Source organism: Entelurus aequoreus, linkage group LG08, assembly GCF_033978785.1.
Source record: "Entelurus aequoreus isolate RoL-2023_Sb linkage group LG08, RoL_Eaeq_v1.1, whole genome shotgun sequence".
Lineage (NCBI taxonomy): Eukaryota > Metazoa > Chordata > Actinopteri > Syngnathiformes > Syngnathidae > Entelurus > Entelurus aequoreus.
Window position 1 is genome coordinate 42,737,064 of NC_084738.1, and position 22,352 is coordinate 42,759,415.

Genomic DNA, 22,352 nt, shown 5'->3' on the forward strand with positions numbered 1-22,352 from the left:
GCGCCAGCAGAGACGTGAAGGCGGGGCAGTGTACGATATCCAAACAACGACAAGGGAGTCAAGCGCAAAGGCGAGACTCTCTTCTTGGATTTTGCGTGACATGCAATTTCAGGCTCTTCTTTTTAAACCACGGAAGAAAGATGGAGGCGTGCAAAGCCATATTGCAGGAGGAATATGGCTTCCATTAATTTCATTGTTCTAATTAAAGCTTCCTGGAGTGACTCTTGTTACTCAATTAAGGCTTTATCTACACAGCACTCCTCGTCAGTCGAACAAAAGGAACACTTTAACGAGCCCGAGGTGGGAGGAAGCAGGCACGAAACTTGAGGAAATAGTTACGTCATCGTGGTGGTCTGAGGAATGTTTCAATGCGCTGTCATGGCATGGTACTTTGCGATATTTAATAAGGCATGTTATGGCACCTGATAAGCTATGTTGTGTCATGCTACGGTGTTAACTTTGTTTTTGGACATGCTTGGAAGGCTCCATGACAGAACATCACAGGATTACTTGTCATTAGTCATGCTGTGAGCTTGTGTTGGAGACGAGCGGATGTTATAATAAATGATAAATGGGTTATACTTGTATAGCGCTTTTCTACCTTCAAGGTACTCAAAGCGCTTTGACAGTATTTCCACATTTACCCATTCACACACACATTCACACACTGATGGCGGGAGCTGCCATGCAAGGCGCTAACCAGCAGCCATCAGAGGCAAAGGGTGAAGTGTCTTGCCCAAGGACACAACGGACGTGACTAGGAAGGTAGAAGGTGGGAATTGAACCCCAGTAACCAGCAACACTCCGATTGCTGGCACAGCCACTCTACCAACTTCGCCACGCCGTCCCTATGTGACCATGTTTGGTATACAGTAAGAAGGGGATTCATATGGCCTCATTCGTTACGGTTTACCTGGCACATGAAACGTGACAGATTGTGGGCTGCATTAGCCACTCTTTTTAAGTGGCACTCATTGAAGGTGGACGCTTTCTTTCTGCTTGCTTCTTTGTTTTGTCTTAACTTAAGGCAGGAGACTATGCTCCATCCAGACCCACACCTCCCGCCACCTGAACAGTTTTTTCCCCTCTGCCATCAGGCACATGAGCAATAACTCCTAAGAGTAGCTCCTTGAATTCCTTCTAAGTCTATAACAAGATCTGATAGCTCAGTTACAGCTTTTTATTACCAAATATGTGTTATATGTGTTTTATGTTGCACGATTGCACCAAGAAAAATTCCTACTTTGTGAACCCGTTCTCAAACAATGGCAATACAACTATTCTGATTCTGATTCTGATTTCTTGTTGCCTCTTTTTGCACTACACTCTAAAATCGAAACAATGGAATTGTTCAACTGGTCTCTCTTTGAAATTGACAAGATCTCGGGTTTTGAGGGAACCTGCCAGTCTTGATGGAACGGTTGTTGCTGGACACACGACGGACTCTTGAAAGAAGAAGGGTGTCGCGTGCCTAATGCCTGGCTACCCTTTCAGTGAAAGACGTTGAAGATATCAACCTATTTGGAACCATGATAATAAGATATCTGCTGATTGGAATAAGCGTTGCTCTGGTGTATCGAGAAATTGGAAGATGCTGGCATCCGTTCAAAGTACCCTAAAGCTGCCTGTTCTGTTACAACTAAAATTTGTAAACTCTTGTTGTTGAAGTGTGTTGTGCTTATTGCTTGTTATTTAATTAACATTATTACATGTGTATTTTTTGCCATCATGTGGTCAGGGCAATTACTACATCTTTTAAAAGTGTGTACTTTGAATCAAACTTTATTGACCGGAAGTTGCATAAGCCAAGCAGAGAAATCTACGGTGCCAGCACAAACTTTATGGTGGTTCTTTTCGAAGAAATACTGCATATATATTTTGTTTAAGGTTGCATCGCCGGTATGCATCATAAGTTGAACTTTGAAACTTGGTTTTTGTCTAAACTATTTTTAGCTAAATTTACGATTTGTGATGTATAATGAGATCTTTGTCATGCTCATTAGCGATAATTTCCGATGTCATCTAAGATGGCGTCGTAGTACAAATTCACTTTTGTTTACCTTCTCATGCCTTGTAAGGTAGCATTACAGCATATAAATGAATACAGTTGCATAACATATGTATATATTGACTGTATTGTTTGTCTTTTTAGTTTCACCCTTTTGAATGTCAATAAACCTGCTGACAACGCTCATCGGTCTCCAGAGTCGTGACGTAAGAAAGGTGTTAAACAGCCCTTGCATCAGACATGCACCCCTAACGGCACACTGCCACTATCACGTTGGGGTCACATGTTAATGCTCGGCTCGTTTTCCCAGGATGCAGACAGAACTCCGGAGGCAGTGTGCAGGTACGAGAATTATTTATTTTTCATAAATCAGGCCAAATACAAAAATACAGAAAAGTGTGTCGATTGCACGGGAAGCTAAGGAAATAGCTAACGGGAAAACTTAGCATAGAATCAGGAATCAAAGAGTATACCCACGTAACTAGCTGCATAGTGCAAACAAGACAGCCAGACTAAGTGTGGCAAAAAGCAGGAATAAATAGCTCTCTGATTAGTGCCCAGGAGCAGGTGAGCACACCGAACACTAATCAGAGGCAGGTAAAAATAATCATCACCAATGGTAACTAAGAAACACAAACCCAGGGGTGTTGAAAACAGAACTAAGGGAGTCAAACTAAAATAAAACATAATCCGGGCAACGGATCATGACAGCCACAAATGATTGGAGGATGCGAGCAAAAGTATAGGCACTCAGACATTTGCAATTTTGGACAATATTGCAGTCTTTGGCAACATCTTGGAGACATTGGCAGCTCTAATGGTAAAGTATGATACAATTGAGGCCCAGAAATAGACAATTAAGAGTGAAAGTTTGCATTTATTTTCGCTCGCTCAAACACAAACATTGTAATCTGGATTGTTTTCCCTGGCTGCGAGCGACATGGCAAGGTTGCTACTTCGGGACTCTCCCAGAGGACAGACGCAACAAAGTCCTTCCCTGTCTCTCATGGGGCGGCGTGGGTTGGTTGGTAGAGCGGCCGTGCCAGCAACTTGAGGGTTCCAGGTTCGATCCCCGTTTCCACCATCCTGGTCACTTCCGTTGTGTCCTTGGGCAAGACACTTTACCCACTTGCTCCCCGGGTCACCCGCACTGGTTTAAATGTAACTTAAAAAATGGGTTTCACTATGTAAAGTGCTTTGAGTCAGTAGAAAAAAGCGCTATGTAAATATAATTCACTTTACGTCACACCTGTTGTTGTGGACTTCTGTTGGACTGACTGGCTGTGTTATCGCGTTTGCGAGAGCACAAATTTTGCGGAACAGAGACACACTGCAGGCTTGCACACACATATGCATCTATGAAAATGACACGCCACACACACACACGTACCACATTCCACACGGAAAACGGAGCAGCGCCGGATGCCCACCCCCTCGTCCCTCGTATGTCGTAGTATGTATATGATGTTTTTTTTCACTCCAGACTGGGCCCCGCGCGATAGTCTGGAATCTACTTTTTTTTATGAACCTCCCCCAGCTTCTGCATTTTTCCCACCTTTTTACAGGGTGCCGTATGTGGCGACCCAGCACTGTTATTGTTCTGTTCCCTGGACAATGTTTGTTTGTCTAATCTTGAACGGATTTGTGGTCAACATTAAATTCTGTTGTACTTGTGCAAAGACAATAAAAAGCCTACCATACCACACCATGCCATACTCCAGCTGCCATATGGCAATAGAGTGTTGAATATCTTAAAGGCCTACTGAAACCCACTACTACCGACCACGCAGTCTGATAGTTTGTGTATCAATGATGAAATCTTAACATTGCAACACATGCCAATACGGCCGGGTTAACATATAAAGTACAATTTTAAATTTCCCGTGAAATTTCCGGTTGAAAACGTCTATGTATGATGACGTATGCATGTGACGTCAATGGTTGAAACGGAAGTATTCGGACACCATTGTATCCAATACAAAAAGCTCTGTTTTCATCGCAAAATTCCACAGTATTCTGGACATCTGTGTTGGTGAATCTTTTGCAATTTGTTTAATGAACAATGAAGACTGCAAAGAAGAAAGCTGTAGGTGGGATCGGTGTATTAGCGGCTGGCTGAAGCAACACAACCAGGAAGACTGACTTGGATAGCAGACGCGCTATCCGACGCTAGCCGTCGACCGCATCGATGATCGGGTGAAGTCCTTCGTCGCTCCGTCGATCGCTGGAACGCAGGTGAGCACGGGTGTTGATGAGCAGATGAGGGCTGGCTGGCGTAGGTGGATAGCTATTGTTTTTAGCAAAGCTCTGTGAGGTCCGGTAGCTAAGTTAATTTCAATGGCGTCGTTAGCAACAGCATTGTTAAGCTTCGCCAGGCTGGAAAGCATTAACCGTGTAGTTACATGTCCATGGTTTAATAGTATTGTTGATTTTCTGTCTATCCTTCCAGTCAGGGGCTTATTTATTTTGTTTCTATCTGCAGTTAAGCCCAATGCTATCACGTTAGCTCCGTAGCTAAAGTGCTTCGCCGATGTATTGTCGTGGAGTTAAAAGTCACTGTGAATGTCCATTTCGCGTTCTCGACTCTCATTTTCAAGAGGATATAGTATCCGAGGTGGTTTAAAATACAAATCCGTGATCCACAATAGAAAAAGGAGAAAGTGTGGAATCCAATGAACCCTTTTACCTAAGTTACGGTCAGAGCGAAAAAAGATACGTCCTGCACTGCACTCTAGTCCTTCACTCTCACGTACCTCATCCACAAATCTTTCATCCTCGCTCAAATTAATGGGGTAATCGTAGCTTTCTCGGTCCGAATCGCTCTCGCTGCTGGTGTAAACAATGGGGAAATGTGAGGAGCCTTTCAACCTGTGACGTCACGCTACTTTCGGTACAGGCGAGGCTTTTTTTATCAGCGACCAAAAGTTGCTAACTTTATCGTCGATGTTCTCTACTAAATCCTTTCAGCAAAAATATGGCAATATCGCAAAATGATCAAGTATGACACGTAGAATGGATCTGCTATCCCCGTTTAAATAAAAAAAATCATTTCAGTAGGCCTTTAAACTGTGTTCTGTGGCAATTACAACTTTGAACACAGCATCAGTTGCTATGTAGAGTGGCGCTTTCCATCCTTTTTAGCAGATTGCATTGCAAAATGATTAACCCCCCACCTTCCTCTCATGAGGAATCCACCCAGGAATGGGGCCATATGAATCCCTTCCCTACTGTACGATACATGTTGATGCACGGTACATTACGTCGGGGTGTTTTGGAATAGGCAGTAATTTGAAGATCCGATTCGGAGTCTGATTCGACGATCAACCTCTCAGTCGAATCATCAGACATTAAACACATCCTCCTCCTTAAGTGGGAAGGAGGTGAGTTCAGTAAACTGGGACCTCAATTCACACACCCTACCTTAAATAAATGTTTCCATTTACAAAACATAACCCGGGCTAACAAAATATACTTCAGTGTAGGAACCTTATTTCAGGATTTGTGTGCATTATATGCAGCATTATTTTTGTGCGGGCAGAGTCAGCCTCACTCAGCGAGATGATTTCTTGGCTGGGGGATGAAGAGGAGGCAGCAGCTTATATTGCAGCATCCCAACAGAGTCGTGTGCGCTTTTTCAACTTTATTGGCAATCATAACACGGCACCAGCAGTCCTGAGCCCCAACATGGTATCTAACCTCGCACACACACTTCTCTTTGTTAGAGAGACCCACACAATTGTAGGGGATGATCATGTCTACCCTGTGACGTTGTGTTAGTCAGGAATATTATGGTACATTAGGTGCGATTTATGATGTTATGTTGTGTCATGTGGGAATGCTATGGTATGTTATGTATAGTTTTACCGTATTTTTCGGACTATAAGTCACAGTTTTTTTCATAGTTTGGCCGGGGGTGCGACTTATACTCAGGAGCGACTTATGTGTGAAATTATTAACACATTACCGTAAAATATCAAATAATATTATTTAGCTCATTCACGTAAGAGACTAGACGTATAAGATTTCATGGGATTTAGCGATTAGGAGTGACAGATTGTTTGGTAAACGTATAGCATGTTCTATATGTTATAGTTATTTGAATGACTCTACCATAATATGTTACGTTAACATACCAGGCACCTTCTCAGTTGGTTATTTATGTGTCATATAACATACACTTATTCAGCCTGTTGTTCACTATTCTTTATTTATTTTACATTGCCTTTCAAATGTCTATTCTTGGTGTTGGGTTTTATCAAATACATTTCCCCCAAAAATGCGACTTATACTCCAGTGCGACTTTATGTTTTTTTTCCTTCTTTATTTTGCATTTTCGGCCGGGGCGACTTATACTCCGGAGCGACATATACTCCAAAAATACAGTAGTTACAGTATTTTATCCTACATTACGTTAGACAAAAATATGTGATGTTACACTATTTTACGTCAAGTTGCGTTATTTTACATTGTGATGTTAAGTCGGTGTGTTACTCTATGGTATATTGCATTATGTTACATTATGTTAATGTGTGGTATGCTGTGATATGTGGGAGTGCTACGTTATGTTGGGTGGTTATGTTATGTTACAGTCTGTTGAAATCAAGTTACTTTGTATTATGTAATGGTTTTTCCAGGATGTTGCAGTATGTTATATTGCATCATTTTACGTTGTAATAGTATCCATCCATCCATTTTCTACCGCTCGTCCCTCTCTGTGTCGCGGGGGTGCTGGAGCCTATCCCAGCTGCACTCGGGCAGATGGCGGGGTATGTTGTGTTGTATAGGGATGCTACGTTATCCATCCATCCATCCATCTTCTTCCGCTTATCCGAGGTCGGGTCGCGGGGGCAGCAGCCTAAGCAGGGAAACCCAGACTTCCCTCTCCCCAGCCACTTCGTCCAGCTCTTCCCGGGGGATCCCGAGGCGTTCCCAGGCCAGCCGGGAGACATAGTCTTCCCAACGTGTCCTGGGTCTTCCCCGTGGCCTCCTACCGGTCGGACGTGCCCTAAACACCTCCCTAGGGAGGCGTTCGGGTGGCATCCTGACCAGATGCCCGAACAACCTCAACTGGCTCCTCTCGATGTGGAGGAGCAGCGGCTTTACTTTGAGCTCCCCCCGAATGGCAGAGCTTCTCACCCTATCTCTAAGGGAGAGCCCCGCCACCCGGCGGAGGAAACTCATTTTGGCCGCTTGTACCCGTGATCTTGTTATTTCGGTCATAACCCAAAGCTCATGACCATAGGTGAGGATGGGAACGTAGATCGACCGGTAAATTGAGAGCTTTGCCTTCCGGCTCAGCTCCTTCTTCACCACAACGGATCGATACAGCGTCCGCATTACTGAAGACGTCGCACCGATCCGCCTGTCGATCTCACGATCCACCCCCCCTACCACCCCCCACTCGTAAACAAGACTCCAAGGTACTTGAACTCCTCCACTTGGGGCAGGGTTTCCTCCCCAACCCGGAGATGGCACTCCACCCTTTTCCGGGCGAGAACCATGGACTCGGACTTGGAGGTGCTGATTCTCATCCCAGTCGCTTCACACTCAGCTGTGAACCGATCCAGCGAGAGCTGAAGATCCTGGCCAGATGAAGCCATCAGGACCACATCATCTGCAAAAAGCAGAGACCTAATCCTGCAGCCACCAAACCATATCCCCTCAACGCCTTGACTGCGCCTAGAAATTCTGTCCATAAAAGTTATGAACAGAATCGGTGACAAAGGGCAGTCTTGGCGGAGTCCAACCCTCACTGGAAACGTGTCCGACTTACTGCCGGCAATGCGGACCAAACTCTGGCACTGATCATACAGGGAGCGGACCGCCACAATCAGACAGTCCATACTCTCTGAGCACTCCCCACAGGACTTCCCGAGGGACACGGTCGAATGCCTTCTCCAAGTCCACAAAACACATGTAGACTGGTTGGGCAAACTCCCATGCACCCTCAAGGACCCTGCCGAGAGTATAGAGCTGGTCCACAGTTCCACGACCAGGACGAAAACCACACTGTTCCTCCTGAATCCGAGGTTCGACTATCCGGCGTAGCCTCCCCTCCAGCACACCCGAATAGACCTTACGGGGAAGGCTGAGGAGTGTGATCCCACGATAGTTAGAACAAACCCTCCGGTTCCCCTTCTTAAAGAGAGGAACCACCACCCCGGTCTGCCAATCCAGAGGTACCGCCCCCGATGTCCACGCGATGCTGCAGAGTCTTGTCAACCAAGACAGCCCCACAGCCTCCAGAGCCTTAAGGAACTCCGGGCGGATCTCATTCACCCCCGGGGCCTTGCCACCGAGGAGCTTTTTAACTACCTCAGCAACCTCAGCCCCAGAAATAGGAGAGCCCACCACGGATTCCCCAGGCACTGCTTCCTCATAGGAAGACGTGTTGGTGGGATTGAGGAGGTCTTCGAAGTATTCCCTCCACCGATCCACAACATCCGCAGTCGAGGTCAGCAGAACACCATCCTCACCATACACGGTGTTGATAGTGCACTGCTTCCCCTTCCTGAGGCGGCGGATGGTGGTCCAGAATCGCTTCGAAGCCGTCCGGAAGTCGTTTTCCATGGCTTCCCCGAACTCCTCCCGTGTCCGAGTTTTTGCCTCCGCGACCTCTGAAGCCGCACACCGCTTGGCCTGTCGGTACCTGTCCGCTGCCTCAGGAGTCCTATGAGCCAAAAGAACTCGATAGGACTCCTTCTTCAGCTTGACGGCATCCCTCACCGCCGGTGTCCACCAACGGGTTCTAGGATTACCGCCACGACAGGCACCAACTACCTTGCGGCCACAGCTCCAATCAGCCGCCTCGACAATAGAGGCGCGGAACATGGTCCATTCGGACTCAATGTCCAGCACCTCCCTCGTGACATGTTCAAAGTTCTTCCGGAGGTGGGAATTGAAACTCTCTCTGACAGGAGACTCTGCCAGACGTTCCAAGCAAACCCTCACAATGCGTTTGGGCCTGCCAGGTCTGTCCGGCATCCTCCCCCACCATCGCAGCCAACTCACCACCAGGTGGTGATCGGTAGAAAGCTCCGCCCCTCTCTTCACCCGAGTGTCCAAAACATGAGGCCGCAAATCCGACGACACAACTACAAAGTCGATCATGGAACTGCGGCCTAGGGTGTTTTGGTGCCAAGTGCACATATGGACACCCTTATGTTTGAACATGGTGTTCGTTATGGACAATCTGTGACGGGCACAAAAGTCCAATAACAAAACACCGCTCGGGTTCAGATCCGGGCGGCCATTCTTCCCAATCACGCCTCTCCAGGTTTCACTGTCGCTGCCAACATGAGCGTTGAAGTCCCCCAGTAGAACGTGGGAATCACCCGGGGGAGCACTCTCAAGTACTCCCTTGAGCGAATCCAAAAAGGGTGGGTACTCTGAGCTGCGGTTTGGCACGTAAGCGCAAACCACAGTCAGGACCCGTTCCCCCACCCGAAGGCGGAGGGAAACTACCCTCTCGTCCACCGGGTTGAACTCCAACATGCAGGCTCTGAGCCGGGGGGCAACAAGAATTGCCACCCCAGCCCGTCGCCTCTCACTGCCGGCAACGCCAGAGTGGAAGAGAGTCCAGCCCCTCTCGAGAGAACTGGTTCCAGAGCCCTTGCTGTGCGTCGAAGTGAGTCCGACTATGTCTAGCCGGAACTTCTCCACCTCGCGCACTAGCTCAGGCTCCTTCCCCCCCAGCGAGGTGACGTTCCACGTCCCAAGAGCTAGCTTCTGTAGCCGAGGATCGGACCGCCAAGTGCCCTGCCTTTGGCCGCCGCCCAGCTCACTTCGCACCTGACCTCTATGACCTCTGCTATGGGTGGTGAGCCCATTGGAGGGGGGACCCACGTTGCCTCTTCGGGCTGTGCCCGGCCGGGCCCCATGGGGACAGGCCCGGCCACCAGGCGCTCGCCATCGTGCCCCACCTCCGGGCCTGGCTCCAGAGGGGGGCCCCGGTGACCCGCGTCCGGGCGAGGGAAATCTGGGTTCCTTGTTTTTATCTTTCATTGAGGTCTTCGAGCTGCTCTTTGTCTGATCCCTCACCTAGGACCAGTTTGCCTTGGGAGATCCTACCGGGGGGCATAAAGCAACATAGCTCCTAGGATCATTGGGACACGCAAACTCCTCTACCACGGTAAGGTGGCAGCTCAGAGAGGAGCTACGTTATGTTGGGTGATATTAACATTACAGTATAATACGTAGTGTAACATTGTTATTTTTCCCTATGTCTGGATGTTGTGTTACACTGCGTCACGCTAACATTGTGATGTTATGTTATGTTGAGACTAAGGATATAAATCGTTGGGATTTTATCCATCGCTATTATGTACTTAGTGTAACTAAAGATGTGAAAACATATTTATTTGTATTAGTATTTTTCTTAGCACAAGAGGTTGTGCACCAGCAACATCCTGATATAACATCTCACAACAGGGAAGGCTTTTATCAAAAATCTGCTTTTTGGGTCTTAAACAAGTCAACTATGTTTGCAGTGCAAAGAGCAATGCAGTTATGTTATCATCTTGTAAGTACCACACAGATCCATCACTAGGTTTCTATTCATTACAATTGCATTCAGTATATTCATCCATCTCTTTTCTACCACTTGTGCCAATAACAACATTTACAATAATAGTAATACAATTGTAAATAAAGTAAAATGATATTAATGTATGGTATTCATATTCATTCATAGACCTTTTACATTATATTTAACACATATATAATATATCTATCAATACAGTCATTCAGCATGTTAGGTTAACGTGTTTATGTTGCACACGGACTTATGGAAGTCATATTGAGTGTTGACAGCTAGCGATGTGTTTGTGTCGCGTGTGTATTATATAGAATAAAAAATAGTATTTAAAATGTTCACCTTTTTGAGTGGATTAATATTGACCTGTGAATTACTGGATCGCTTAGAGGACGGTCGGGTTGATGAAGCGCTCTAGCGACGGTCGTATGTCAAACGGCGTTCACTTCAAACTGACACTAACTCTTATTAGAGTGCGTGACTTTGAGGGACTTTTGAGGAGAAAATATGGTTGTGGTATAAACTTTTGTGTGGTGTTGCTTCTTTATTTGTGATTATTCCAAGATGATTATCATCTACCAGTCAGTAGCACCGGCACTTGAAGTGAATGTGACAGCTGTCATAATTACGACGGTCATCCATCCATCCATCCATCCATCCATTTTCTTCCGCTTGCAGCTGGATAAAAAACAAATATTGATGGCAGTATCGTTAGTCCTGAATCTTAATCCTCCTGGACCGACCCAATTAGAAACCGGTACCAACAAATATTGGTAAACTGTATACATCCCAATTTGTGACTCAATGTTATATTGCAATATGTTACTGTGTAATATTATGCTGTTATGTCAGAGTGCAATGGTACGTTGTATGTTGCGTGGTTACGTTACGTTACAGTATGTTACATTAAGTTGTGTTATGTTACATTGTGAGGTTGTTGTGTGGGGATACTACTGTATTTTATATTGCATCATGTTATATTATGTTTTCTAATAATATGCTTGGTTATGTACGTTATGTTGCGTGTTTGTGTTATGCTACGTTACAGTATGTCACGTGTTACATTGCAATGTTACATTATGCTCAGAGTGGCATTTTAGCTCAGCCATGTTTGTTAGCTTAGCAGCGGCAGTGTGCCGACGGTGATGAACACTGTTGAATCTTTTTTTACTGGATTGCCTTTGCGCAAGTTAATAAATAAAGAGATTGAATGTGTTTCGATGGCTGTCTTGTATCCTTGTCATCAAACAGGTCATTGATTTGTTGTTCATTACTCCCTCGTAGTAGGAGTGTGTGTGTTGTTTGCTGTGTGATGTTGCCTTTTACTATTTAATATCTAGTTCATTTTAGTGGTTGTTGCTTTCATTAGTAAAAATATATTTCCTGCATTGTTATACAGGAAACAACCACATCAAAAGTAGTGAGCCACGTTGCATCCAACGCATCGGTAACGGCGTAAAAGTAATTAATAGTTATGTTACGTTAGTAACACCTTTATGTATAACTTTAACGTATCATATACGATACGCTAAAGTATGTCACAATGTGTTACATTATGTTATAACGCAATCTTACATTAAATTGTGAAGCAAAGTTATACTGTTAGGTTACACTATGCTACGTTATGCTATGTATGTAGGGTGTTTTATTTTGATTTCATGTTATAGGCCTACGTTTCCATACGTTGTGTTATGGAGGGAAGTTATGGTGTGTTATGTTTTGATGTTTCACCACATTGTGATGTGTTGTTATGCAACGTTCCATTATATTTTTGGCTGTCATGCAGCCGTGGTCTGGTTTATTCTAGAATAAACATGATTGTCTGCTCTGCTGTGCTGAAAGTGGCTTATTTGGACAATTAAACCAAGCAGAGATATTGTTTGCAGCAATAATGATAATTACCTGATGATTAATACATGAAATCTAGGGAAAAGTGGAACTATTAGTAAGCTTAAATGTGTTCTTTGTGTGTCAGTGTGCATGAAGTGAAATCACATTAGCAAAGGGATGACGAGCAAGCCAATACCAGTGGAGTGCTTTCCTCACCACACGCACACACACACACACACACACACACACACACACACACACACACACACACACACACACACACACACACACACACACACACACACACACACACACACACACACACACACACACACACACACACACACACACACACACACACACACACACACACACACACACACACACACACACACACACACACACACACACACACAAACACACACTCCTACACACAAAAGCAAGCAGTGCTGCTAATGTGATTGTCAAGACACCCTTTACACATTCTTTCACTTGCATCTGATTGTCATTTTATTGGCGAGTGATGGGGGAGACTTTTCATCATAGTGCTGCCATGAAGTGACAAAGAAATGTGAACATACACTAACTGCAGAGGGGACATACTGATTGACACAAGTGGTGTTCAGGTAATGTTAAGTTAAGTTAAAGTTAAAGTACCAATGATTGTCACACACACACTAGGTGTGGTGAAAATTGTCCTCTGCATTTGACCCATCCCTTTGTTCACCCCCTGGGAGGTGAGGGGAGCAGTGAGCAGCAGCGGTGGGGATTTAACCCCTAATTACAACCCTTGATGCAGAGTGCCAAGCAGGGAGGTAATGGGTCCCATTTTTATAGTCTTTGGTATGACTCGACCGGGATTTGAACTCACGACCTACCGATCTCACGGCGGACACTCTAACCACAATTAACATGTTAACTTTTTTTTTCCAATTATGCCGCCATACACCTCAAAGTCATGTAGCTTTGTCTTTGACACATGTAAACTGTTAAAATTAACGTTAAAGTACCAATGACTGTCACACACACACTAGGTGTGGCAAAATGTCATAACTCGGAGCTAACCACGCTTGTGGAAATCACACAAGAATACCTTAAGAGAAAACGATTGCAGCTATTTAGGATACAACACTTCTCAGACGGCAGGAGAACTTTCCAATGTCCGGCCGGTTCAGCTGTGATGCTACTTAGCGAAAACATGTGTCCATTTGTCGAAGGAGAGACAACGAGAATGCGAGCTCCCGTGGATGTGATAAAAAAGATAGCCTGTGCTTTGTATTTACCTGGCCGTCGAGGAAAACGCCGAATGCATTTGGACTGGCAAAGCAGACTGTATCAGTTATTGTCCGCCATGTATGTCGTGAACTCAACGTCTAGGTCCAAAGTATATAAAGTCACCAAAAAGGAATGGACAATGAAGGTGAAGGTAAAAGAGTGAGGAGTGTCCTGACCAGATATCTAGTTTCCTAGATTGATTTATGTTAAATGTTCTTTATCACATTGTTTACGTGTCTAATAAAGATTTGATTAATTTATGATGGCTCAGGTGTGATTCACTACAATAAGGCCCCACAGCACACTGGATTCCAGTTAATTGAAATACCACAACACTGGATATTGTTCAGATAAGTTATGTTTAAGAACTTGCACACAAAGCAACACTGGAGGTGACTATGAGTTGTGCATTTTCCGCGCATGCGTATTGGGTCGCGTTGCGCCAGCGGACGGAAGTGGGGAAGGGGTCTTAAACGGTGGCATTGTTGTGTGTGGACAAGGATAAGGTTAGGTGCGATTTACCCTGAATAACCTTATCTGGCTTAGTGTAAACGGGGCCTCAGCCAGCGAAGCCTTGTTGTCGTCAACTGCTGTGCTAATTGCTGCTTTGTGTGCTTTTTAATTTTTTTAGGCTTTTTACAGCATTTTTATAGATTTACTAGCTCAATATGATTCTTAAGGAAACAACGGACAAGCAACGTTTGGTTTGAAACATTCAGGAAGTATCCATAGTGTTGTCAAACCTGCCCCCTGCCCCTCCCTTCCGCTGCATGCCAACAAGATTAACCAACAAAGTAACGTAGATTTTTTTTTTTTATTCCTAAATATTTTAGCAAGCTTTGTGATTTAAAACTGTGAGTGCACCACAGGGCTAGTGACAGTGTATGTGTGTGTTGGCAGGGCGGCTGTAAATGAGGACATTTCAACTTGTTGTTGTTTTGACTTTGTTATAAAAGAGAAAGATGATCCATCAGTACTGTATAATGCGTTATTTTGTGCTCAATAATACCCTTTACATTGTTTGCTTCAATATTTGTGTGTGTTGGCAGGGCGGCCACAAATGAGGCCATTTCAACTTGTCGTTGTTTTGACTTTGTTATAAAAGAGAATGTTGATCCATCCCCCCTTGTTATGTTCTTTTGATATACAGTACTGTATAATGCATTAGTTTGTGCTCAATAATACCCTTTTGCTTCAATATTCGGCAGGTTGTGAGTTGAAACCCCGGCCGAGTCATACCAAAGACTATAAAAATGGGACCCATTACCTCCCTGCTTGGCACTCAGCATCAAAGGTTGGAATTGGGGGTTAAATCACCAAAAATGATTCCCGGGCGCGGCCACCGCTGCTGCCCACTGCTCCCCTCACCTCCCAGGGGGTGATCAAGGGTGATGGGTCAAATGCAGAGAATCATTTTGCCACACCTAGTCTGTGTGTGACAATCATTGGTACTTTAACTTTAACTTTTATTTGCGAACCCTGTTAAAGAACCAAAATCAAGCTTTTACTGTGTTTCATCTTCGGTCTGAACAAACTGTGATTTTTCAAGCTAAAATTTAACTTCCCTGTCATAACCAGAGGAAATAGTGAAGAGGCCCTCACAGTGAACTTTTGTTACCTTATTGAGTTTACGATGACTCCCAAAGCACTGGAGTGTGTGTCTATGCTTGTTCTCATGTGTTTTTTTATTTATTTTCTATATTGAGTCGACCCCGAGGTGTGACCCCCACGGACGTAAAAGCCTCTGAACTTGAGCTATCATCTAGCTAGCTCCCAGTCGCCCCCGTTGGGAGAGGAGTAAGCGTGTCAATTTACAAGCCACTTACTTCCCTTGCATCCTGCGCTCTTCCTCGTGGGGCAGGTTTCTTTCCACGAACGCGCACCAATAAATCCCCCATCTGCCCACCGACGGGCCGCTAGATGTTCCTCCCACTCAGAGCACAGATAAATCAAAGCACACGATGGGCACGCCGCACATAGAGCGCCACTACTCGCCGTATGACGCTCACGTTATTTGCTCGTAGCGAGTCATTAAATATTAATAAAGAAAATCGTTGCGTTTCTAACGGCACCCAACTGAGATCCGTTTACGCGACGGCGAACCTTTTCCTGACGTCGCGAGATCGCGTAAGTCACAGGCGGGTCGTCAAGTGTCACTGAGAGTGCCGTTTAATCAGGGGAAGTTTACGGCGCGGAGCGAGGCGCGCGGGTCGTCGAGGACGTAAATCAGTCAGAACGAAAACTGAGACGCTTTGTTTCTTCTTCTCGTGGCAGCTTGACGTCTGCTTGGGAGCGCCTTCGCGAGTCCCGCTGCCTTTACTGGGTGTCACCACGGCAACGAAGCCACACGGAGTTACCGTCTAACGAGCGGCGTAAACGTGGGCGTTTGGAGATGTTAGCTGCACAGAAGTATTGGGACACGGAGCTAGGAAGTGGGAATGGAAGAAAATATGTAATTCCTCTGCAGGGATAACACTTCTGTGGGAGTTGGAGGTCAATAAAAAAAAAAAAGGCTCTGTGTGATTTGGTTTAGGTCTGGGCTCTCAAACTCCTACACTCATGCATTTTGGCAGTCGAAGTCTCCAGCAATTATTTGTATTTAATATTGAGTGAAATAAAAATGGAAATGAAAACTATTAAATCATGTTTACCGTACAATAAAATTAATATTTGATCGTAGAGCAAGTGCAGCTGGGATAGGTGGTAGACATGTTGGCCCCCAACTTGAAGGTTGTGGGTTTGAGCCTCAGTCACCCTGTGACCATGTCGAAATATCCTTCAGCAAGATACTGAACACCCAGTATGTGAATGTTGTAAGAGTGTCAAAGTGCTTCGAGTACCTTTAAGGTGAAAAAGCGTAATACACGTAAAATCCATTTACCATCCATTTTCTATCGCTTGTCCCTTTTGGGGTCGCGGGGGGTGCTGGAGCCTATCCCAGCTGCACATGGGCAGAAGGCGGGGTACACCCTGGACAAGTCGCCACCTCATCACAGGGCCAACACAGATAGACAGACAACATTCACACTCACATTCACGCACTAGGGCCAATTTAGTGTTGCCAATCAACCTATCCCCAGGTGCATATCTTTGGACCATCATTTGGACCAATCCATTTACCATTTAATAATAATAATCACCTCCATTGCAGCAAATAAACTGCATGTCTTAACATCCGCTCAGTGGCCTAGTGGTTAGAGTGTCCGCCCTGAGATCGGTAGGTTGGAGTTCAAATCCCAGCCGAGTCATACCAAAGACTATAAAAATGGGACCCATAACCTCCCTGCTTGGATCAAATGCAGAGGTCAAATTTCACCACACTAAGTGTGTGTGTGACAATCATTGGTACTTTACTTTTAACTTTTATCTTAATTGTACCGAGGATGTCGTTGTGGCTTGTACAGCCCTTTGAGACACTTGTGATTTAGGGCTATATAAATAAACATTGATTGATTGATTGAATTATCAGTAGCAAGTAGCATTATCACTGGAGGATGAGGCTAAACATGTTACACACCAAGAGCAAGCCAAAAAAAAAATTCTACCTATGCTAACCACTATGCCTGCTTTAAACAACAGAATACATCCAAATCACAATCAGCATATTTGGCCAAGTATGTTCGACACACAAGGAATCTGACTTGGTAGTGTCAGGGGTACGTCGAGGGAGACGACGAAGGTTGTAGTGATTTTAAGTAGTGATGGGTCCGGCAACACAGATGCATCGGCGCATGCGTCGAGCTCATAGAGCGATACCCTGTGTCGGTGCGCGTATCGCTTTTAGAAAGTCACGTGACCGAACACGAGCTGTTTTGGTCACGTGACCACTCATGAGCTGTTCTTGTCACGTGACTGCTCATGAGCTGTTCCGGACACGTGACCGATATGCGAACTGTATCGCACTGACGCGTGCGCACCAAACTGTGTTTATAAGGAAGCGGCACATCTGTCAACGAGATGCACCTGGCAACAGAATCGGCGCACTTCTCTTGTTGGCCATTTATCATTTATTGTCGTCGATCATGGAGCAGCCTCAGGGAAAAAGAAAAAATTCCGCCGTGTGGGACTATTTTGATCAAATACCGGATAATAAGGTATTGGTGTTCATTTCCTTCTCGTTTCATCCTCTTCTCTCAAAGTTTCCACTTGATCTATTAGAATTCAAAATCTCTTCAAAATGATTCTTAGTTTACTATTCATATTTTCTGCAGGTTAAATGTCGCATTTGTTCGACAGAATTGTCGTACATCAACAAATCCACCTCCTCAATGCTGAGGCATTATAGGGCCAGGCATGAAAATGAAGTTCCAGAGACATCCAGGATAAACTCAGGTATACAGCCATTCTACAACTTACTCAGTTTATTTTTTGAGAATTAATTCCCTTCTTCTTTATCTCATTTTTAACCATCAAGCTACCAGGAAGCAGATGCTGGATGAGGCTCTGCTGAACTTCATTGTGAAGGACTGCCAGCCCCTCAGCATTGTGGAGAGTGAAGGGTTCAGGGAACTGGTGCAGGTCCTTGAGCCATCATATGTTTTGCCTACCAGAAAGGTTTGTGTGGAAATGATCTAAAGTTGTAGTTGATACATCCAATTTATTTAATATTTAAATTGAATACGTTGAGTTGCTTTTGGTTTGACTTGGTGTTATTTTCAGACCATCAAAAAAATGCTGGTGACAAAATATGAGGAGGAACGGGAACGAGTGAAATTGGAAGTACAGCAAGCTGTGGCAGTGAGTATAACAGCTGACATGTGGACATCTGTAAACATGGAGGCTTACTTGGCTCTTACCTGTCACTACATAAATGATAATTTGCAGTTGTGTACATCTGTGTTGGGTGTGCAATACTTTCCACAAAGTCACACTGCTGACAATTTGGCCCAGGTCAAAAGGGACATGATGGCAGACTGGGCCATAACTAATAAAGTAAAGTGTTTTGTGACCGACGCAGCACCAAACATGATTGCATCCACTAGACAGCTCCAAATTCGACACTCAATTTGCATTGCACATAGTCTTAATTTATTAGTTAGAAAATCATGTGACCAGATCCCCACACTTGCATCCATCAGACACAAAGCTAGGCACATTGTCAAATACTTCAGATCGAGCACTACAGCTAAGGAGAAGCTCAAGTGCAGCAACAGATGGGACGGCCAACCCTGAAACTCATCAATGAGGTGGCAACACGCTGGAACAGCACATATGAAATGCTGTCAAGGCTACATGATTAGAAGGAGTCAGTGTGGGTATCTCTGGCCTCTCTAAAAACAGATTTGACTGCACTTACAGCTGATGAGTTTAACATCGTGGGAGAAACACTTATTGTGCTTGCTCCTTTCCATCAAGCCACAGTGGAGTTGTCTGAGGAGAGGCGAGTGTCAGGGTCAAAGGTCATCCCGATGATGAAAATGCTCTACCTTGCACTAGAGCATAGTGCTTCAACCTTGCAAACACAGGCAGCCAAACACCTCCATGAAAATTTGAAGCGTCGAGTCACAGACACTGCTTCCAATCTGGAGTCATTAAGTGTGTTGACCCTAGCAACACTTCTTGACCCAAGATAAAAATCACTCGGGTTCCGCAGTTCTTTTAAATTAAATGACGCCATCGTTCGCCTACGCTCCGAATGTGCGTCTGTCATCGGACACACAAATGAGCCCCTGCCAGGACCATCTGCAGAACAGCTGTCTGCACCCACTTCAGGCATTTATTCAGCATTATTTGTTTGTTGTTGTTTGAAATCATGTAATAAAATGCATATTTTTTGTTTTTAAGATAACCTTTGGAAACATCTGGATATGGAAGTGGGAAGGCAGACAAAAAACTCTACTGTAAATGCCATACAAGAGGTCCAACGGTACCTGGCAGAGGGAAATGTAGCTAGGTCCCAGGACCCATTAAAATACTGGGACCAACAGAAAACCACCTTCCCAAACCTCTTCCAGCTATCACTTCATTCCCTCTGCACTCCCGCCTCCTCTGTGCCCTATGAGCGGGTATTTTCTACAGCTGGAGAAATTATAACCAAAAAGAGAAATCGTTTAAAATTTAATACTTTGGAAAAACTGTTTTTTTTTAATAAAAATATGTAAAAAAAAAAAAAAATCCCAGTCCACAAGCATCATCATTTACAACACATTCTCTTAGATTTCCATGTTCTGATACAGTGGTTCTCAAATGGGGGTACGCGTACCCCTGGGGGTACTTGAAGGTATGCCAAGGGGTACGTGAGATTTTTTCGGTAGGTTGGAGTTCAAATCCCAGCCAAGTCATACCAAAGACTATAAAAATGGGACCCATAACCTCCCTGCTTGGCACTCAGCAACAAAGGGTTGGAGTTGGGGGTTAAATCACCAAAATGATTCCCGGGCGCGGCGCCGCTGCTGCCCACTGCTCCCCAAGGGGATGGGACAAATGCAGAGGACAAATGTCACCACATCTAGTGTGTGTGTGACAATCATTGGTACTTTAATCTTAATCTTAATCTTTTAAAATATTCTAAAAATAGCAACAATTCAAAAATCATTTATACATATATTTATTGAATAATACTTAAACAAAATATGAATGTAAGTTCATAAACTGAACATCAAATCAAGTAGGCTATTCCATTCATTACAATGCAACAATGCAATATTCAGTGTTGACAGCTAAAAAATTTTGTGGACATGTCCCATTGATGTTAAAGATTTATTTTTTTGTGAAGAAATGTTTAGAATTAAGTTCATGAATCCAGATGGATCTCTATTACAATCCCCAAAGAGGGCACTTTAAGTTGATGATTACTTCTATGTGTAGAAATCTTTATTTATAATTGAATCACTTGTTTATTTTTTAACAAGTTTTTAGTTATTTTTATATATTTTTTTCCAAATAGTTCAAGAAAGACCACTACAAATGAGCAATATTTTGCACTGTTATACAATTTACTAAATCAGAAACTGATGACATAGTGCTGTATTTTACTTCTTTATCTCTTTTTTTCAACCAAAAATGTTTTGCTCTGATTAGGGGGTACTTGAATTAAAAAAATGTTCACAGGGGGTACATCACTGAAAAAAGGTTGAGAACCACTGTTCTGATACATGTTCACATTATTTATTGACTAACAGCATTCCATGATTAATATCAATAAATTAATATTAATAATAAATGACAGAAAAATAAGCACACGTATGACTGAGGAGTCATAGTGTAACTTTGTGTGGTATTTGAGTTGTCCGACTTTTTGTGTGGCCTTAAACGCTTAGTTGTTGACGAACACCGTTAGGGCCGCTTGTTGTCACTGTCACTCAAAGTTGCATTTCAAAATTACACAGAATAAATGTGTTTAATTTGTTTAGAATTCAGATGGGTTTGATTTGGTGCGCGGCATATATTTGCTGTGCGGCGCACAGTGTGCGCAGAGGACGCTTGAGCAGTGCGCAATTGCGCAGGCGCGCACCTTCCAAAGCAGCTCATGATCGGTCACGTGACCAAAGCAGCTCATGATCGGTCACGTGACTTTCTAAAAGCGGTACGCGCACCGACACAGGAATGACGGCGTGGCGAAGTCGGTAGAGTGGCCGTGCCAGCAATCGGAGGGTTGCTGGTTACTGGGGTTCAATCCCCACCTTCTACCATCCTAGTCACAATACATGTTCACATTATTTATTGACTGTATCTAAAAAAGATAAAATTATATTTTTATTTAAATGAAGATATGAAATAATCCTAAATGAAATACAATGACTTGGTTTATATTATTGTATATACTAGGTCATAAAATCAGTGTCAGTTGAGTCGGTCCATAGGTTGCCTGTAGGGATTTTTAATGTCCAGCAGATGTCAGTATTTAGTGACACAGTATCGACACAGTATCAATACAGTTTTGCAATGTGTCGAAACGCTTCATGAGGCCTCATCGACCCATCACTAATTTTAAGTATAGACGAACAAGGAGGCATCGTGCAATAAAAAAAGGGTATTTAATGATTAAACAAACAAACAAAAAGCGAGAGCAAAAAAGAAGCGCTCTGACTGGACAGACTATAAAGAAAACAAAACGGAATGCTGGAACACAGCAAAAACACTTACAGAGAATGTGGCGTGCGTACTTGATCTCAGCATGGAAAAAATATTCCATAGTGACCATTCAATAATGTCCTGACAACCAAATGGTGTCTCAAGCTCAACTTAAATAGTGCTAATTACCAACAAAAAACAGGTGAGGGCAGAAGTGCTCAAAGGCAAACGTAAAGCTGCTGCCGGAAAGGAGAAAACAAGAAGCCAAAACCACAAAATAAGAGCGCAAGAGAGGAACTAAAACTACACACAGAAAAATACCAAGAAACTTAGGATAAGGCATGATCTGATACAACAGATCATGACAAGTAGACTGCAGTACAGTGGCGGCATAAGTACTTAAAAAAGTTTAAGAAATGTAAATAGAACCACGTTACAGCAGAAAATGAGCAGATAACAGAACATTTTGAAAAAAATAAATAATTAGTAATAGAGAGGATAATATAACAACTGTTGGTGTGTCAGCATTGTCACAGTCAGTACACGGCACGTAAGAAGAGGGCGGATCGGTCGAAAAATTGGTGGTGTCAGTAGCAAGGGTAGTATCAATAGTTGATCGATACTAGAGTGACTCGGTCGATATTTGTATTTTCTTAAAATATTTTTTTTGTTGTTTTTGCTAATGTTTACAAA

General features: G+C 43.9%; 1 protein-coding gene across 1 annotated transcript in view; it reads right to left on the bottom strand.

Moving 5' to 3' along the window:
• Nucleotides 1–22,352, bottom strand: part of csmd3b (CUB and Sushi multiple domains 3b) — an 822,373-nt gene that overhangs the window by 555,556 nt on the left and 244,465 nt on the right. The window lies entirely within an intron of this gene.